Genomic DNA, 15,971 nt, shown 5'->3' with positions numbered 1-15,971 from the left:
TATCCATGGTGCCCGGGGAGCAATTAGTGGTTAGGTGCCTTTCTCAAGGGCACTTCAGTCATGGACTGTCAGCCAAGAGGATCGAACCGGCGACCTCCAGTCACAGGGCTGGTTCCCTAACCTCCAGCCCGCGACTGCCCCACAAAACGAGGAAATTTCACCTCTGCGTTTAACCCATCCGTGAAGTGAAACACTAAATGCACACTAGGGGCAGTGAGCACACTTGCCCGGATCGGTGGGCAGCTGTGTCCAGGGAGCAATTGGGGGCTATTTGCCTGACTTCTGACAGCCAATTTCTGTTTAGTGATTTGTCTGATCCAGTGGTTACTAACCCAAGGATTGCTGTGTCCCTGTAGTATATCAGTAGCCCCTGTTGATATCGTCTCATCTTTGGTGAGAAATTAATTATTAAATATTTATGCCACTGGTATGGAAGGACACATTCTTAAATATATTTTCAATGTTTTAATGAGGGTTTCTGCTATCTGCACATTTTAACCCATTTAAGTGTATTCCTTTGTTGACACGTTATTTTCTAACATCATTCAGCCGCTTCTAACTATGTTTAACTTCATAATTTTTTTCATAAAGATGACAGGTAATTCCTTTTTTAGTAATTTATTGCTAACTGATGACAAATTTGAAATTATCATCATCATTGTCATGAATTGTCATTTGAATTTTGGCAACCCATAAAGAAAAATGTATTCTGCAAAGTAATTAAGAGAAAAATAATTGTTTCTCGCAGTTGTCTACTGAAAGACTGTTTTAATCAAGATGTAGTAGGAATTGTTTTAGGGTCACATTCTCTCGTCTCGAATCATAACTGAGCTGGATCATGAGATGTTAGAGATTTTCAACCTTATTGCAGAATAAACCATGCTGGGGCTGCAGGAAATATCTTATGCTAATGACCCAGGACACACTGGCCTGACCATTGAACCATACTGTCATCCCTTCTAGATCAGTAGTTTCTGAAGTATCTGTATAAACTTGAATGCTTAATGGATTTAAGCGTAGCAGGTGATGTGTTTCTGTGTAATGAGGGAGGGTGTGGCCTAAGGATGTCAACACCCTATATCAAGGTGTGCATAATTATTAGGCAGCTTTTTTTTTTTAGGCAAAATGAGCCAAAAAAGAGATTGAACTGACTCTGAAAAGTTAAAAATTACCAAAAGTCTCTCAGAGGGATGCAGAACTCTTGAAATTGCTAAGATATTGGGGCGTGATCACAGAACCATCAAACGTTTTGTTGCAAATAGTCAACATGGTCGCAAGAAATGTGCTGAGGTAAAAAGACGCAAATTAACTGCCAAGGATTTGAGAAGACTCAAGCGTGAAGCTGCCAGGAACCCATTATCTTCCAGTTCTGTTGTAATATTTAAAAAATTCTAACCTAGTTGCTGAAATGGTACTTGGTTCCTTATTGACCCCTAGCAAATGTCTCAAAAAAGAGCTTTGCTGTCATAAGATGCTTGTGGTCGACCATGAAAATTCCTACATGAAGCTGCTAGGGGTGCAATGATTCTTCGAATTAGTCGACTAAAATTGACGACCAAATTAGTTGGCAACTAATTTAATAGTCGATTATTTGGTGATGTCATTACGCGTCTTTCTCATGTTCATTTGGAGTGTTTTGACATTACAGCTTACTGGAGAGTTGGCAAAAACGTAGTCTCAGGAAGAAAAACCTTTTCACACTAAACTCCGAAAAAAGGTTGTCAGTTGTGCTATTTGTGAAGCCAATCTTAGCTGACATGGGAGCACATCCTTCATGCTGTAGCATCTGAAGAGGAAACATGTCAGCTCACCAAATGAAGAACTAAATAGTGTTTAAAAATACCACATATATCCTAAGATGTGCACTCATTAGCGTAGTATTTGAAGTGCAGAAGTGTGTGGTTGGGGACGCGGCGATAGTTGTGCTAGCCAGCTAGTTAGCTAATGTTGGTGGTAAAAGCTGTCCCATTTCATGTTATGAGCTGAGCTGTAACATCTGATCAAAACTGATCATTTTGTTATATTTTATTGCCACTACTTTGCACATCCTTGGTTTTAAAATTTGACAGGAAAAATGTATTGGAGTTTTGTTTATCTTTTTTATTAGCAGGAAAGTTCATTAACACAGTGATTATTTGAAGAAGCTATTCATCTAGATTGTTTTCATTGTTAGTTAGCAAATGCATGGCAAAACAAAGCTAAATTTAAAAGCTGATGGCTACATAAGAATTATTTGGAAATCTTTTGATTCATAATGCGAATAATCAATTATTTGTTTCAGTAATCGATAGATTATTTGTTGCAGCCCTAGAACCTGCTGGGTTTGTGTCCTGTCTGGGCTGTCAGTGTTTTGAAACAACACAAGGTTTATATCCTGATGTTTTTGGAAGATGTTGAAATTCAGTAATTATGTTTATAAACGAGAGCCTCAATGGGCTGATCCCGATGATTTTGATCCCATATTTAGGGGTCCAAGCACTGTAGGTCTGGAGGTCGGAAAAAAAAAAAATCTGACAATATAGTTGTCATGTGCCAGTTAATCCTCTCTGGCTTTAGCTGATTTCACAGAAGTGGCTACAGATTAGGAATGCTTTGGCCAATTCTCATGTAACTTGACAGGCCTATAGCTCACGTGGTTCTGTGAAAGCCCAAGTTTTCTTGGACATGAGGTGGTGCTACAAAAAAAAAAATCAAAAATAGTAGTAGTATTATTATTTATTTGTTTATTTATTTTTTGGATACAGATCACTTCATGCCTAGCACAGAAACCCAGATTTTACGTCTGTTAAAATTCTGTTTAAAATTCTGTGTAAAATTTAGTTTTTTTGCAGTTTTTTGAAAAATGAACTTGTATTGAAAAGAATGACCACGAGACACTAATTACTCTGTTTGGCCTTTTCTGACATAAAAGGCTATAAATCCATTCATCTTTCTCTACTTATAACCAAATTTGGAAATATTGTACAAAACGATTGCCTAAGGAAGCATGCAAAGTGTTAATTAAATTGGTCTCTGTGGGCACCTACAATGCTTAATCTAATGCGAATTTTCTTCAATTTTGTTATTTGTTTCTAAGATTTAAAATAAAGGTAATGGCTTCAACCTGCACGTCTCATTAACATCTAAAACTTTGCAATTATATGTCTGTTGCAAAATTGCACAGGAAATGTGGAAATATGACTTATTGTTTTCCTGTAATTTTTATTTTTATTTTTTGTTACAGATTTTTTTTAAAAATACTTCCTGAATTCTTATTGCATCATCTCAAACATGGTCTAAGAAAACCAATGAATTTTCAACATCAATAATTATTTTTTAAAAAGTCTTGCCTTTTAAGCACAATATTTCTGCAAGGTATAAATCAGTGGGTTTGGCCTGGCCTAACTGGCCTAATAGAGTGCTGTTTGTGACCAAATTTGATACACTCTATTGCCAAAGGTATTCACATGAATGAATTTGGACATCCCATTCTTAATCCATAGGGTTTAATATGATGTATTGCAGCTATAACAGCTTCAACTCTTCTGGGATGGCTTTCCACAAGGGTTAGAAGTGTGTTTATGGGAATTTTTGACTATTCTTCCAGAAGCGCATTTATGAGGTCAGACACTGTTGGATGAGAAGGCTTGGCTCTCAGTCGCCACTCTAATTCGTCTCAAAGGTGTTCTAACGGGTTGAGGTCAGGACTCTGAGCCAAGTTCTTCCACACCAAACTCACACTTCCATGTCTTTGTGGACCTAGCTTTGTGCACTGGTTGGAACAGGAAGGGGATATTTCCAAACTGTTCCCACGAAGTTGGGAGCATGAAATTGTCCAAAATATCTTGGTCCGAGTTAAGAGTTCTTTTCACTGGAACTAAGGGGCCAAGCCCCGAACTTCTAAAAAACAACCCCACACCATGATCCTCCCCTCCACTCTACACTTGGCACAATGCAGTCAGACAATTACCGTTCTCCTGGCAACGGCCAAACCCAGAGTCATCCATCGGTTTGCCTGACGGAGAAGCGTGATTAGTCACTCCAAAGAACATGTCTCCACTGCTCTAGAGTCCAGTGGCAGTGTGCTTTACCCCACTGCATTTGCCACTTTGCATTGCGCTGACCCGCTCTGTCATTTTATGTGGTCTGCCACTTTGTGGCTGAGTTGCTGTCATTCCCAATTGCTTCCACTTTGTTATAATACCCCTGACAGTTGACTGTGGAATATTTAGTAGTGAGGAAATTTCACAACTGGACCTGTTGCACAGGTGGCATCCTATCACGGTACCACACGGAAATTTACTGAGCTCCTGAGAGCGACCCATTTTTCACAAATGTTTGTAGAAGCTGTCTGTTTCCCTAGTTACTTGGTTTTACACATCTGTGGCCATGGAAGTGATTGGAAGTCCTGAATACAATGATTTGGATGGGTGAGTGGAAATATAGTGTATGTAAATTCACAATAATCAATTAATCAAGCCATGAATCAATTGGTTCATTGTGGTTTACTCTGACACGGGGCCGTAAGTCTGTCAGTGATGCTCAGATTGTGACCAAATATGACATTTGATAGTAATTTGCTGAGGAAACAAGAAATTTAGCTTGAATTGACTTAAATTTGCTCTTGGAATGCTCAGTGCATTGCCAACAATCTAAAATGTCATTGTTCCTTAAAATAATGACACGACAAATGTTTCAAATTATATATAAATTAGCCGTAACATTTTGCAAATATGCATGGTCCCCCAAAAATATTAGCAATCTTAATAATAGAAATGGAGGAGAAATTTTACAAATAAAACCATTTCCTTCTTTCTATGACTAGAGACCGACACACAAGCCCTCTTTAAACCTCTTCGTGCTAGAACCCCACTGTTTTAAGCATTTACTGTTTCAAAGAAAATATTAAACAAAACCACTTATTAAATAATTACTTAAATTTCTCAAGAGCAATTCCTCCTTACAAATAATTACATTATTGTACAAGCTTCATGTGCAGAGGAATATAAAGACATGTTTCAAAACACATGACAGTCACACCCTCCTGTCACACAAAACCAATAACGTTCACATCACAATAGCATGCACACAGCCAAGCATTCATGAGTGTCAGACTCATTAGTGTCAGAAAAGAGACTGGTAATTCTGCATAATGACTGTTTTCCGAAATTAACCTTCACATTACACAAACATTGTCAGCGGTGGCCCGAATAAAATAAGCAGTGGCCTCTAAGATTTTACATAACCTGCCAGGGCATTATTTACAAATTCATAACATAACAAATTCCATTCTCCTGTCCTTTAGGATGAAGTGGTTGATGGCTGGGCCATGCAACAGATCCTTTGCTTTTGATTTCACCAACAATTGCCGATAGGCTGACTTGGACAAACTTCCAATATCCATCTTTGGCCCAAGGCCCTCTCTCCGCGCCAAACAGCAAGCAATCCCAGCAGTAGAGCTTTTGCTCCTTGGTCGATTCTGTCATCCAGGGGTATAGTGGTGTAATTGCTGGAGTTAAAATGCCTCTCAAAAGCTTTTTGTTCCAAGTTAAGCTCTGGTATAGGTTGTCCTTTGCCGATTTACTCCAATTTTTCATTAAAAGTTATTGTAGAAAGGGCATGGATAATACATTTGCAGAGATGTCCTCCTCGCTAACGGTAATGCTACTCGTTACTCTTCGCTTCCATCATGAACCAACAAGCTAGCTAGCTGTATTTTTTTTTGATAGTTTCTGGACCACACAGTGGGCGGAAGTTGTCATAAATCAAATCAAATCAAATTTATTTGTATAGCGCTTTGTACAACGGATGTTGTCACAAAGCAGCTTTACAGAATTTCAGAAAAGACAAAGTTTCAACAGGACTGTAAGAATGTACAGAAACCCCCCGGTGGGCAAGCCAGGGGCAACAGTGTCAAGGAAAAACTCCCTCAGAACTGAGGAAGAAACCTTGGGAGGAACCAGGCTCACCAGGGGGGACCCATCCTCCTCTGGTCAAACTACCTACAAGTGATTATATTACTAATATTAATAGCAGTAATGTTGGTATTAGGAATATCTAGGAGTCTATGAGAACATCAGTGTAGGGTGGGCAGCTTGTCCAAGGCAGGTGGTGGCAGCTGAGGCATGGGCAGCTGGTCTGAAGTGGGTAGCAGGAGGGCTCAGCAGTCAGTCGTCCTTCAGTGTCCAGCCAGACATATGGGTGATTGTATACTCGGAAAGAAAGCAGGTAGAAGGAATTAGTTTTATTCTATCCGTTTGTACATAAACAGGGAATGTAAACATTTACAGAGTGTGGCTAATGACTGGCATGTCTGGGTGTGTGATGCCAAGGGGAAGCCACTTGGTAAAGCTAGCATTGCAGCATGTAGCAGAGAGAACCATGTAACCATCTAAATATAAGGGGCTAAACAGACAGCTTCTTAACAACCCCCCCCCTTCTTGCACAGAAAAGAAATATTCTTGAGGTATGCACCTGCACACTTCCTAAATGTGAACTCAAGTTTCCCAACATATTGAAGCAATTTCAGAACATATTTACGTATTTATTCTTCATTATCTGTTCTGCTAAAGTTGTCTTACTTTTTTTTTTTCTAAAGGATTCTTGTTGTGAAGCCTTTTTTATTGTGTTGATGCTTAGTTCAGGAAGAGATTGTTAGTTTTATCAATTACAACCAAGCCAGATAGAGGTAGTGAGGCTGAAAGTGAAGAAAGAAGCATTCCATGTGTGAGACAAGCCTAGAGCCAAATACAGCCTTAAATGATGCTGAACAGTTTGTGTGGAGACTGCTGTATTTTTTTTTTGTCTAAAATGCTACAGTATTTTCAAGCTGTTTAACAGGAAATTAGTCCTCTCTATTTTTTTTTGTTCTTTTTCAAAAATGCTGATTATCACCTTTTACACATTGCCATCTGGTCACTTATTCATCATTGACTTGTTGTCTATTACAATGTTCTGTAACGTTATCCAACCACAAAAAACCACAGAATAGTTTCTGTTAAAGAAAGCGTTTAAAGAATATTAAAGCAAGTGGTTGGAGCATAGAAAGCTCACTTGCAATATAGGCTGAAACAGGCAATAATTTGCAGTAATTTGCTGAAATGTTTGCTATACATGCATAGATTCTTCTTTTGTGTAAAGATGTTTCAATAATGATCTTGATAAATAAAGTTGGCCTCACAGTTTTAAATATTCAATAGTATTGAATAAAGAGCAGGTGACTAGTACTGTATCGGTGCTGATTACTGGAAAGAAGCTAAGCTTCAGCATGTACTGAAACCTTTACTGAGCCACCTGCCCTCATTTGTGTTCCTCATGCTGTGGCCTAATGCATCATCTTTAAGCTTTAGGAGTTTTATAGGAGTGATTACGAGTAGTTGTATCTAACCGCGCAAGTAGAAGGTAGAGCAGAGAATGAGTGGGAAAAAAAGGCCTTAAAGCATTCTATATCCTCAGCAACCTCCCCTTGATAGCATAGGCTTAAATCACAAACACCAACCATAGGCCAGTGGTTAGAGGGTTAAATGTCTATTTCTAATAAAGAAGATAACTGCAACATTTCAGTATTCAACATTGTTTTAGGGCTTAGGTAGTTCCTGTTAAAAGGAGTTAAAAAAAAAGTACATATACATGTACAAATTGTACAAATACCAATAATTCAGTAATAATAAATGTGGAATAATAAGGTATACAAACATCTCAGTTCTAGTCTCATAATCATGCTGTTAGTCAGAAGTGAGATGATCCATGAAATAAGTTCCACAGGTCCTTTGCCCCTTATTTTAGCTAACATAACCTCATATGATGTGATCTCACTCATTAGGATTTTCCACTCTTGAAGTGTTGGACATGTGGGTGATTTCCAGTGTCTTAATATGACTCTGGCAGCTGAGGTTATCCCCACCATCAGAACTGAACATGCCCTTTTTGTTAGAGTTGGGGTTTCTGTTTTATATCCCAAAAGACATAAACGGGGAGACACCGGCAGGGCTACTCCTGCCCATGTCTCCAAAGATTTCAGCACACTGTGCCAAAATGGTTCAACCATGGGGCATTCCCATACAAGATGCAAAAAGGTTCTCATTTCTTTATTACACTTCCAACATGAACTACTATTTGTTAGTCCTATTTTGAAGAGCCTACAAGAATTTTATGTTGGATAAATTTCCCTCTAGCTTCTCTAACATATTTGCCATTTTTTGCTATGATTTGACTCCAGGTATCCTCATTAATTTCACACTTAAGGTCTCTCTGCCAAATTATTCTTAAATTATCACATATGCTACTAATTAAATAAATTAAGTTTTTATAAAATATTGATGCCTTATGATTAAAAGGATTATCTAGGTAGTCAATAATTGGGTTGGCTAGTCTCTCTGACTGAAACTTTTTAATTATGCAGTGTCTAATTTGTAAATAAATAAATTTCCAGAAATCTCCTTTTCCTTGCAACTTGTACTGTTGGACAAGTTCAGTAAATGTGTCCCTTCTTTACAGAGATCATTTACAGTGAGTGTTCGACTCTTTTTATCTGTGTGTGTGTGTGTGTGTGTGTGTGTATATAAATATATATATATATATATATATATATATATATATATATATATATATATATATATATATATATTATATCCATCCAGGGTTCGGGTCGCGGGGGGAGCATCTTAGGCAATGAGGCTCAGACCCCTCCCTTTCCCCAGCCACTTCCACTAGCTCCCCCGGGGGGATTCTGAGCAGCTCCCAGGCCAGCTGGGGAATATAGTCACGCCAGCGTGTCCTGGGTCTTCCACGGGGTCTCCTCCCGGTTGGACTTGCCTGTGACACTTCCCGAGGGAGGCGTGCAGGAGGCATCCTAACCAGATGTCCGAACCACCTCAGCTGACTCCTCTCGATGTGGAGAAGCAGCGGCTCTATTCAGAGTCCCTCCTGGATGACTGAACTTCTCACCCTATCTCTAAGGGAGAGTCCACACACCCTGCGGAGGAAACTCATTTCGGCTGCTTGTATTCATGATCATTCTTTCGGTCATTACCCAGAGATCATGACCATAGGTGAAGGTGGGAACGTAGATCGACCGATAAATCGAGAGCCTTGCCTTATGGCTCAGTTCTTTATCACAACAGACCAGTAAAGAGCCCGCATCACTGCTGACCCAGCACCAATCCACCTGTCAATCTCCCGCTTCCTTTTACCATCACTCGTGAACAAGACCCTGAAATACTTAAATTCCTCCACTTGAGGCAAGAGCTTATCCCCAACCCACAGAGGGCTCTCCACCCTTTTCCAACTGAGAACCATGGCCTCAGATTTGGAGGTACTGATTCTCATCCCGGCCGCTTCACACTCGGCTGAAAACTTCTTTTTTCGGCTGCTCCCTTTAGGGGTCGCCACAGCGGATCATCTGTCTCCATCTTGCCCTATCCACTGCCTCCCCTACTTTTACACCAACCATCTCCATGTCCACCTTCACTATATCCATAAAGCTTCTCTGAGGTCTACCTCTTCTCCTTCTACCCGGCAGCTCCATCTCCAACATTCTTTGCCCAATATATCCACTATTCCTCCTCAACACATGTCCAAACCATCTCAACCTGGCCTCTCTGGCTTTATCTCCAAACTGCTCCACCTTCACTGTCCCTCTGATCTGCTCATTTCTAACCTTGTCCATCCTTGTCACTCCCAACGAAAATCTCAGCATCTTCATCTCCGCCACCTCCAGCTCAGCCTCCTGTCTTTAAGACAGAGCCACAGTCTCCAAACCATACATCATAGCAGGACGCACTACTGTCTTGTAAACCTTCCATTTCACTCTTGCTGCTATCCTTCTGTCACACATCAGCCCTGACACCTGTCTCCACCCACTCCATCCTGCCTGCACCCTCTTCTTCACCTCTATTCTACCCTTTCCATTGCTCTGGATGGTTGACCCAAGATACTTGGTCATCCACCTTTACGACCTCTACTCCTTGCATCTTCACCTTTCCACCTGCCTCCCTTTCATTCACACACATGTATTCCCTCATCACTGTCTCACTATCCTCATACATGTCCTGCACCACCCTAACATACTTTTCAGCTACACCTAATTCCTCATACAGTACCACAGTTCCTCTCTTGGCACCCTATCATATGCCTTCTCTAGATCCACAAAGACGCAATGTAGCTCCTTCTGAACTTCTGTGTACTTCTCTACCAACACTCTCAATGCAAAAATTGCATCTGTGGTACTCTTTCTGGGCATGAAACCAAACTGCTGCTCACTGATCTGAACCTCTCGCCTTAGCCTTGCTTCAACAACTCTTTCCCATACCTTTATGGTGTGGCGCATCAACTTTATACCTCTGTAGTTACTGCAGCTCTGCACATCACCCTTGTTCTTAAAAATGGGGACCAGTACACTACTTCTCCACTCATCAGGCATCCTCTCACTCTCCAGGATTTTGTTAAACAACCTGGTTAAAAAGTCCACTGCCTTCTCACCTAAACATCTCCATACATCCACAGGTATGTCATCTGGACCAACTGCCCTCACTTCCACCTTACTAATTCTCTGCACTTCCCGATCCACTATCTCTCCCCCCATTGTCCTCCTCTCTCTCTCATTTTCCTCATTCATTAGTTCTTCAAAGTACTCCTTCCATCTATTCAACACTCTCTGTTCACTCACTAGTACATTTCCCTCTCTATCCTTTATCAGCCTAACCTGCTGTACATGCGACAAGTTCTCCCACTTAGAAATCATGGAGGGGTTTGAAATTTTCATCTTAGTTGCATGTCCACTGTGAAATCACAATGTATGATTTTTTAATAATTTATTTGTGTGTTACTGCTGCAAATAAGTATTTGAACACTTTTGAAAATCAATGTTGATATTTGGTACAGTAGCCTTTGTTTGCAATTACAGAGGTCAAACGTTTCCTGTAGTTTTTCACCAGGTTTGCACACACTGCAGCAGGAATTTTGGCCCATTCCTCCACACAGATCTTCTCCAGATCAGCCAGGTTTCTGGGCTATCGCTGAGAAACACAGAGTTTGAGCTCCCTCCAAAGATTTTCTATAGGGTTTAGGCCTGGACACCACTCCAGAGGCCACTCCAGAACCTTGATATGCTTCTTACGGAGCCACTTCTTGGTTATCCTGGCTGTGTGCTTTGGGTCATTGTCATGTTGGAAGACCCAGCCATGACCCATCTTCAATGCTCTAACTGAGGGAAGGAGGTTGTTCCCCAAAATCTCGCAGTACATGGCCCCGGTCATCCTCTCCTTAATACAGTGCAGTCGTCCTGTCCCATGTGCAGAAAAACACCCCAAAAGCATGATGCTTCCACACCCATGCTTCACAGTAGGGATGTTGTTTTTGGGATTGTCCTCATCATTCTTTGTCCTCCAAACACGGCGAGTGGAATTAAGACCAAAAAGTTCTATTTTGGTCTCATCTGACCACAGAACTTTCTCCCATGACTCCTCTGGATCATCCAAATGGTCATGGGCAAACTTAAGATGGGCCTGGACGTGTGCTGATTTAAGCAGATGAACCTTCCATGCCATGCATGACTTTAAACTATGACGTCTTAGTGTATTACCCACAGTAACCTTGGAAACAGTGGTGCCAGCTCTCTTCAGGTCATTGACCAGCTCCTCCCATGTAGTTCTAGGCTGATTCCTCACCTTTCTTAGGATCATTGATACGCCACAAGGTGATCTTGCATGGAGCCCCAATCTGAGGGAGATTGCCTAGATAGCAGTTCCAGGGGTCCATGGACACAGGGAATTATAGTAAACTGAGACACTGGTGCTGTCGTCCCGCTGCTCGCACGCGGTCACTCAAGTTTGTGGACGGTGGAGCGGAGGGATGCCAAACTGTTTCAGAGTGCTGCCGTGTCTGTGTCTCCTTCTGGTTCTCTCCTATTAGCTAAGCTGTCATAGTCAGCTCTGCCGGAGTCATTAGCCACACTCTGTAAATGTTTACATCCCCTGTTTATGTACAAACGGATAGAATAAAACTAATTCCATCTCCCTGCTTTCTTTCCGAGTATACAATCACCCACATGTCCGGCCAGACACCGAAGGACGACCGACTGCCAAGCCCTCCTGCTACCCACTTCAGACCTGATATTCTCATGGACTCCTAGCTGTTCGTCATACCAATATTACTGCTATTAATATTAGTAGTATAATCACTTGTAGGTAGTTTGACCAGAGGAGGATGGGTCCCCCCTGGTGAGCCTGGTTCCTCCCAGGGTCTCTTCCTCAGGTAGAAAGAGCTGTTTAAATCTGTAAAAGTATCTCTGCACACACTCTCACGCATTAACTTCCAGACCTGCGTGCTTTCTCACTTGCACACGTTACCTGCTCTGCTTAGCTTTGTAGCTGCACTACCATGCGCACACACACACTCTCCTAGTCTGTCTTACTCTCTTTTGATCTTGCTCTTGCTCCTCAGTTATTTCGTATACACACACAGTCTTTTTCTACTTCTTTTATTATGGAAAAGCATTGCATGATGAACCATTGATTACATGTTTTACTATATGGTATTATATTTTTTGTAAGGATTTTAATGGGAATAAACTTTAGCAGTTTATTATATTTCAAAGCTCATCACCCTGTAAAGATGGTAAAATGACATATTAGCCCTTAGTCAGCATTCACATATGGGGTACAGAAATACTAGTTACAAGTTTGTTTTGTGCATAATGATGTTTGAGGTATAGGTGTAGAAATCATTAACCTGAGGCTCTGTATATGGGCCTGCACTTCATTTTCTCATTCTCATAACTACGTACCTTATAGACTGCCGCTGTAGATTATATGTGTAATCAAGTAATCTAGGTTTAGGGTTAGGTTATTGTTTTACAATAAATGGCTGAACAATAGTAGAACAATGCATTCACAGCCCTACAAAGATTCCAAAGAAATCACAAAGAAGAAAAATGCTTTCACAGAAATGCATAAAATGCCCACTCCAAGAGAAGCCAGTAGAGAAGGATTGAATTTGAAGAAAAGGGTGTATTTTAAGCATGTTTTTTGAGCAATTAAGTAATCATCACAGCTCTAAATAGTTTCATGTTAGTGGCTGAATATTTTTAAGCATGGAATCCTGAGTGGTGAAATCATCTAAGTGTTGGGAGATTGTAACTTTCATCGCTCAAGCATGACCAAAGTCCAAGAAAGCATAATTGGCCTCACTTCTCTAGGTGGGTAGTACTGTCCTCCGTCTCCTGCTGTTATTCAGCACAATGCTAGCCAATGTGGGTGTCTGTTAGCAGACAATTCGGCAGTCAGCGTTCTCCTCTAAGCACATTGACTGTCCGATGACATTGAGTTAGCAGCAGGTACAGTAACTGGCTTCACATTTCTTGCAGGAAGTGCATGCAAGCCTTTGTCCTCTCAGCTTGGCAGTGTCTTGCAGTAGGGGAAGAATTAACTAGCAATGGCTAAATTGGTTAAAAAAGGGTTAATAAGCCTGCATTTACCTGTATATGACAAGAGCAGTTATTGTAACATGTAATGTTCCTGAACGCGCTGATGTGTTAGTGCAATAAAGACTAGTGATGAGTTAATCAGATGATAATTGAGCTCATGTTTATAGTGTGTGCTATGCATGGTTAAGTAGCAGGTTTAACTGAACGGTAGTGAGTTGCTTTCTTTTTCTTTTCTGCCACTCTTTCTTTCTTTGCCACTCTCACTTCTCTTGCTCTGTTGTGATGTCTCCATCAGCTCCCACTCATCTTACTGCGTTTTTCTCTTCTTATTAGGAACTTCTTGGGCAGCTGCTACACTGACTCTCTGTCAGAGTGAATCTGCTGGAGTAGACACTGACACCAGCATTCATTCTTTCTCTCTCGCTCTCTCTTTCTCCACACCCTCTTTTTCCCTCTCTGCTCCTCCCATCCCTTCTCTCTTCTGCCAGTTCAGATTGGTTTGTGTTTGCTAAACCTGTCTTTTTACTGTTTGCATCTCAAACTTGTTTCACATCCAATTACAGGCATTAAAGCTTCAGCCCCTACTTCTGCTTGGACTGAGGCTTTGCCATACAGGAAATATCTCTCACCACCCCCCCATGCCCCCAAACCCAGACACACCCAACACTTTCCTCTGTCTATCTCTTTCTCTTCTGCACTCTGATGGCCCTGTAGCCCAGCTGTCAGCAACATCTCTGTATCACAGTCACAGGTCTGCCACACAGTGCCACTGCACAGTTTTCCCTAACAAAGACCGTGTGTCATCATAACGTGGAGTTTGCAAGATTTTTCCATATCTTTTTTTAATTTTAAGGTATCCCAATGTCACTGACTTGCTGGCCTAATGTACTTTATACTGCATGGAGACAATTCATTGTAGGTTGGAATGGATTTGAGTGCATGTTATTGGATTGTGTGCATCCTAAATAGACTGTCAAAAAAGAACTTCCATTACTCTGCATTACAAATTTCTAAACATATTTAAACCCTAATTTGCCAGTTCATTACCTACACCTACCTTGAACCTAACAGATATGTGTCTAGACTGTGCAAACACCTGGAACTCAGCTTAACACATGTTGCCTTTTACAATGTTATGGTAAATCAGATCTAACTGTGAGCCTTTCTGTGAATCTTGTGTCTAATAGCATACTGGAATATTTGCTGTATATAATTTATTTTTATAAGTAATGTCTGTTTAGCACAATATTACTGTTGTTCATGACATCAATTTACACGCACAAGCACAACCACAACCAATAATTTTTTTTTCTGTAATCAGCAAAAATACAGTGTATTTAGTATGGGCCAACATCATCTTATATCATGAAATGAAATCCTAGAACTATGCCCTAACATGACACCAAACATTACAAAGTGCTTAGCTGTTTTCCCAAGGAATGTATTTCAAATAGCATCCTATTCATCTTTTACTTTTAACTTTTCCAAGTATAACTGTCCTTTTCAGTGAGTTAGTTCTTCTAATAACATTTTCAATATAAAGCATAATGTTAGTTCAGGCAGGCCACAAAGTCAATTCAGGGCCGAATCCCAAATCACCAGCTGACCATCAATCAGCTGCCAGCTCAGCTGATCGTAGGGAGCTTATTTAAGTGACTTTAGCTTACCCGTTCTCACCTCTCTTCTTTCAGCCACAAAGGACAGTGGTTTGCCTGGTATGTTTTTTTTTTTTGGGGTCTTTCTGCTGCTCTCCCTGGGCTTTCCCTGTGTGACCATGGGAGGGCAGGGAGGTACCTGAACTACTGCAAATGGATATTGCAAACGTCATAAGTCCTAGGATATTTATGGTAGGTACTCTACTTCAGTATGTTTGTTAGCCTGCTGGCCTCAGGGAGTAGTAGTAATATGGCTGTGCACAGTAGTTTGTGTTGAGCATTGAGCACAGTCTGCGCAGCTTGCTCAGCAGGATAGCTATGGCTTATTAAGTTAAGTAAGTGTTTTACTTCATTTGGTTTAAAAATTGGAATGTTTTGTAAACTGTTTGTTTCCAGAAACATGTAAGGTGAAGTCGGCTGCCTGCAGTGAATTTTCAAACAGCAAATGTGTCTGCAGTTTAGCGGGACAGCAAGTTGGCATTTTTCTGTCCAGAGGGGTGCCATGGTAGCCACAACGTCAAGCTCAGGCCACAGTCTTAAATCAGCTGTTATTAGCTGATCTCAATCAGTCGATGGCTTGGCTATTCGCCTACTATGCATATGATTGGCTAAATTCATTTGAGAGCTTATTTAAGCCTGTCTATTCTTGCCGCTCTTCTGCAAGCCATTTTGCAACTCACATCCTCCACAACTCCTTCATACTATGGCTGATTTACTCAATGTCCTATTGTTGTCAGTGATGCCTGCTCTGTTTTGTGCCATAGAAGAGGGAGCCTTTCTGCTCCTCGCCCTGCATTAGATTTTCCAAAACAGAGCCATGCTGCCAAATATAACTTATTGCAAATGCATTTTTTTGACTAAGTGGTATTGACTGAATTTAAGTTTGGTTATTTGGTGAGGCTTGGTGTGGACAG

General features: G+C 40.9%; 1 protein-coding gene across 3 annotated transcripts in view; it reads left to right on the top strand.

The window, feature by feature from the left end:
- Positions 1-15,971, top strand: part of snx29 (sorting nexin 29) — a 185,348-nt gene that overhangs the window by 66,417 nt on the left and 102,960 nt on the right. The window lies entirely within an intron of this gene.

The sequence above is a fragment of the Pygocentrus nattereri genome, chromosome 13, assembly GCF_015220715.1.
Source record: "Pygocentrus nattereri isolate fPygNat1 chromosome 13, fPygNat1.pri, whole genome shotgun sequence".
Taxonomy (NCBI): Eukaryota; Metazoa; Chordata; class Actinopteri; order Characiformes; family Serrasalmidae; genus Pygocentrus; species Pygocentrus nattereri.
The sequence above is the reverse complement of the archived record's forward strand: the minus strand, read 5'-3'. Positions and strand labels throughout refer to the sequence as shown.